Below are 5,000 nucleotides of genomic sequence, written 5' to 3' on the forward strand. Positions count from 1 at the left end.
GGCACCCCAAGGCAGTGACCTAAATGCGGGTGAAGTTTGCGGTGCACGGGGGGAAAGTTGAATTTTTGGATGAAAATGCGTATTTTCATACTTTAAAAATTTCAGGCGTGTGTCAGACTTCCAGGCGGGGGCAGCCGCCGGAGGTGTACCTGGGACGCTTCCAGGAGCCGGGGAAGATTTTCTGGAAGAGTCCTTGGGACTTAGTGCAATTTTTAGAAAATCTCGATTTTGTGAAAAATGTCACATTTCCCCTACTACCACCACAGGGGGGGCGTCAATATGTTGTAAAGCACCCAAGGGCAGTGACCTAAATGCGGGTAAAGTTTGCGGTGCACGGGGGGAAAGTTGAATTTTTGGATGAAAATGCGTATTTTCATACTTTGAAAATTTCAGGCGTGTGTCGGACTTCCAGGCGGGGGCAGCCGCCAGAGGCGTACCGGGGACGCTTCCAGGAGCCTGGGGAAGATTTTCTGAAAGTGTCCTTGGGACTTAGAAATATTTTGAGAAAATCTCGATTTTGTGAAAAAAATGTCACATTTCCCCTACTTCCACCACAGGGGGGCGTCAATATGTTGTAAAGCACCCCAGGGCAGTGACCTAAATGCGGGTGAAGTTTGCGGTGCACGGGGGGAAAGTTGAATTTTTGGATGAAAATGCGTATTTTCATACTTTGAAAATTTCAGGCGTGTGTCGGACTTCCAGGCGGGGGCAGCCGCCAGAGGCGTACCGGGGACGCTTCCAGGAGCCTGGGAAGATTTCATGAAAGTGTCCTTGGGACTTAGAAATATTTTGAGAAAATCTCGATTTTGTGAAAAAATGTCACATTTCCCCTACTTCCACCACAGGGGGGCGTCAATATGTTGTGAGGTACCCCAGGACAGTGACCTAACTGTGGGTAAAGTTTGCGGGGCACGGGCGGAAAGTCGAATTTTGGATGAAAATGCATTATTTTCATACTTTGAAAATTCCAGGCGTGTGTCAGACTTCCAGGCGGGGGCAGCCGCTGGAGGCGTACCGAGGACGCTTCCAGGAGCCTGGGAAGATTTTCTGAAAGTGTCCTTGGGACTTAGAAATATTTGAGAAAATCTCGATTTTGTGAAAAATGTCACATTTCCCCTACTTCCACCCCAGGGGGGCGTCAATATGTTGTGAGGTACCCCAGGACAGTGACCTAACTGTGGGTAAAGTTTGCGGGGCACGGGCGGAAAGTCGAATTTTGGATGAAAATGCATTATTTTCATACTTTGAAAATTTCAGGCGTGTGTCAGACTTCCAGGCGGGGGCAGCCGCCGGAGGCGTACCGAGGACGCTTCCAGGAGCCTGGGGAAGATTTTCTGAAAGTGTCCTTGGGACTTAGAAAAATTTTGAGAAATTTCCGATTTTGTGAAAAATGTCACATTTCCCCTACTTCCACCCCAGGGGGGCGTCAATATGTTGTAAAGCACCCCAGGGCAGTGACCTAAATGAGGGTGAATTTTGCGGTGCACGGGCGGAAAGTCGAATTTTTGGATGAAAATGCGTATTTTCATACTTTGAAATTTCAGGCGTGTGTCAGACTTCCAGGCGGGGGCAGCCGCCGGAGGCGTACCGGGACGCTTCCAGGAGCCTGGGGAAGATTTTCTGAAAGTGTCCTTGGGACTTAGAAATATTTTGAGAAAATCTCGATTTTGTGAAAAAATGTCACATTTCCCCTACTTCCACCCCAGGGGGGCGTCAATATGTTGTAAGGCACCCCAAGGCAGTGACCTAAGTGGGGGTGAAGTTTGCGGTGCACGGGGGGAAAGTTGAATTTTTGGATGAAAATGCGTATTTTCATACTTTGAAAATTTCAGGCGTGTGTCGGACTTCCAGGCGGGGGCAGCCGCCAGAGGTGTACCGGGGACGCTTCCAGGAGCCTGGGGAGATTTTCTGGAAGAGTCCTTGACACTTAGAAAAATTTTGAGAAAATCTCGATTTTGTGAAAAATGTCACATTTCCCCTACTTCCACCCCAGGGGGGCGTCAATATGTTGTAAGGCACCCCAAGGCAGTGACCTAAGTGGGGGTGAAGTTTGCGGTGCACGGGGGGAAAGTTGAATTTTGGATGAAAATGCGTATTTTCATACTTTGAAAATTTCAGGCGTGTGTCGGACTTCCAGGCGGGGCAGCCGCCAGAGGTGTACCGGGGACGCTTCCAGGAGCCTGGGGGAGATTTTCTGGAAGAGTCCTTGACACTTAGAAAAATTTTGAGAAAATCTCGATTTGTGAAAAATGTCACATTTCCCCTACTTCCACCCCAGGGGGCGTCAATATGTTGTAAGGCACCCCAAGGCAGTGACCTAAGTGGGGGTGAAGTTTGCGGTGCACGGGGGGAAAGTTGAATTTTTGGATGAAAATGCGTATTTTCATACTTTGAAAATTTCAGGCGTGTGTCGGACTTCCAGGCGGGGGCAGCCGCCAGAGGTGTACCGGGGACGCTTCCAGGAGCCTGGGGGAGATTTTCTGGAAGAGTCCTTGACACTTAGAAAAATTTTGAGAAAATCTCGATTTTGTGAAAAATGTCACATTTCCCCTACTTCCACCCCAGGGGGGCGTCAATATGTTGTAAGGCACCCAAGGCAGTGACCTAAGTGGGGGTGAAGTTTGCGGTGCACGGGGGGAAAGTTGAATTTTTGGATGAAAATGCGTATTTTCATACTTTGAAAATTTCAGGCGTGTGTCGGACTTCCAGGCGGGGGCAGCCGCCAGAGGTGTACCGGGGACGCTTCCAGGAGCCTGGGGGAGATTTTCTGGAAGAGTCCTTGACACTTAGAAAAATTTTGAGAAATTTCCGATTTTGTGTAAAAATCACCCATTTCCCCTACTTCCACCCTAAAGGGGCGTCAATATGTCGTAAGGCGCCCCTAGACAGTGACCTAAGTGGGGGTGAAGTTTGGGTCTGCTGGGTGGAAAACTGAAAAAAAGCGATTTTGTGACTTTGAGAACAAACAGAGAGCTCAAAACTTTGAAAAACGTCAGACCGCTGTCAGACTTCCAGGCGGGGGAAAGCTCTGAGGTTGTACCGAGGACACTTCCATGGCCCCCGGATTGATTTTCAAGAAAGAGTCCTTGGGACTTTGAAATTTTCCGGCGAGCTGTTTTTGGCTTCCGGGAGCCGTAGAACTTTGGGAAATCGATTCCGCTCACCGGTTCAGGGTGTTTCGAGCTAGTCCAGGTCCCAGCTACGCCGCCTGGCCTCCAAATTTCGCAAATTCGAAAAAAAAAAAAATAGAACCGGAATGAGGAAATTTCTGGCCGCCGGATCCGCCGCACGGCTCCAGGAGGTCGGACACTTTTTGACTTTGTTCCCTTAAAGTGGGGGTCGGTGTCTCACCATGCAAATACCCAGTTTTGCACACCAGCTGCAGGATATAGGAGAGAGAGGTACCTCTCGGCCCCGACCAAAATCCGTTGTTTTCGTGGTTCCTCGACTCGGGTAGGCGGTTTGCCCCCTTTGCATGGAAGTTCGCACTCGCGCCGAGACCAGGCTTCCGCGGCTCCAGGGGGACTTTTGCCGGTTGTCCGTCCCGAGTCCGAGACGCGTTTCCTGGGTCGCCCGAGCCCGAACGGACCCTCCCCACGTGGGTTCCTGTCCTCTGAGGGCGACGGTCGTCAGAAGGGGGGCAGATCCAGAGTCCTCGTCCGCAGGAGGGCTCTGGGAGGGCGGATCGCTCCTTCTGACTTTGTCCCCTCGGAGCGGGCTCGGCGTTTCTCTGTGTCGGATGTCTCCCGCTTCCGCGCCAACGGGGAGACCTATGAGAGAATCGCACCGCGACCCGGCTTCCGTCTCGAGGGCGCCCGGAGCGCGCCGGACACTCGCTTCCAGGACTCCAGGGGCACGTTTCTTCCCCGTCTCCCCCGAGGGGAAGAACGGAGGCAGGGGTTCCACCCGAGCCCCTGCCCTTTCTTCCGATCGATCTGGCTCAGCGCTCCCGGGTGGGGAGGTGGTGCCGCTCGCTCGGCCCGGGCTTTGGAGCCCGCGTCGGTTTACGGCGGGCGGTCTCCTTCCTCTGTTACCCCCCCCCGGGTTTCAGGCACTCGTCCTTGGGCGCGCACGCCGGCGGTCGCCCTCCCGTCTACGGACGGAGGCGGCCGAGCTGTGGGGAGTTTGACCCGAACCGTGGTACGGCAGCGGTCCGACGACCCGCACGGGCGAACGGAGGGGCGCCCACCCACCTCGGCGTGGGGGCCCGCCGTCCGAATCGCTCCCCGCGCGGGGCAGCACAACGATCTTCTCCGAGGGCGGCCCTTTGACTTCCAGATGCGCAGCTCGTCCGCGGAGGCCCGCGCCGCACCCCAGCGTCCGAAGGGCGGCCTCCGCGGTGGGCATCGGCGAGAGCGGCGGCGGTGGGTGGCGCTTCCACGCCACCGCCGAGCTCCGCGTTTTCCAGTCTTTTCCCGAGCCCCTACGATAGTGGGGGGATGACAGACGTGCGGGGAGGCGGGCGAGTGGTTCTCACCGTGCGGTGTGCCCCGCGGCCGAACGCCGTCGCCTTCCCCTCGTCCGCCGTCCTCCGAGGCGGCTCGGCAGGGAGCGCGAGAGCGAGAGGGAGAGCGAGAGAGAGAGACCAAGCGGACGCCCCGGAGCGAGAAGGGAGGATGGAGAAGGAAAGACGAATCGAAGGGGGGCACGAGTTTGGCGAAGGGAGTACCCGGCGTATTGCCGCACCGGACTTCGTCTGTTCTCAACAGTCGAGACACGGCTTCGGGGGGAGACGCCGCTCGGTCGGTCACCTTTGAGGTTACGGGCAAGAGCCCGGGACAAGGGACTACGCCGGAGGGCGACGCCGACACGGCCAGGCCGACCATGCCCCGCGCTTGACCTCCGGGTCGCTGGGGCTTGTGCCGGAGCCGCGGCGGACCCCGACGGCCAGCCCCCCTCTCCCACTCCTCGCGCCCGTCCGCCGGTGGGTCGAGGACCCCCCGCGGTGGAGGCAGGTCTAAGCCAGACGGCGGCGCCGCACAGGCCCCCCCACGCCCTGG

Source organism: Ranitomeya variabilis, unplaced genomic scaffold (genome assembly GCF_051348905.1).
Source record: "Ranitomeya variabilis isolate aRanVar5 unplaced genomic scaffold, aRanVar5.hap1 Scaffold_118, whole genome shotgun sequence".
NCBI classification, from domain to species: Eukaryota; Metazoa; Chordata; class Amphibia; order Anura; family Dendrobatidae; genus Ranitomeya; species Ranitomeya variabilis.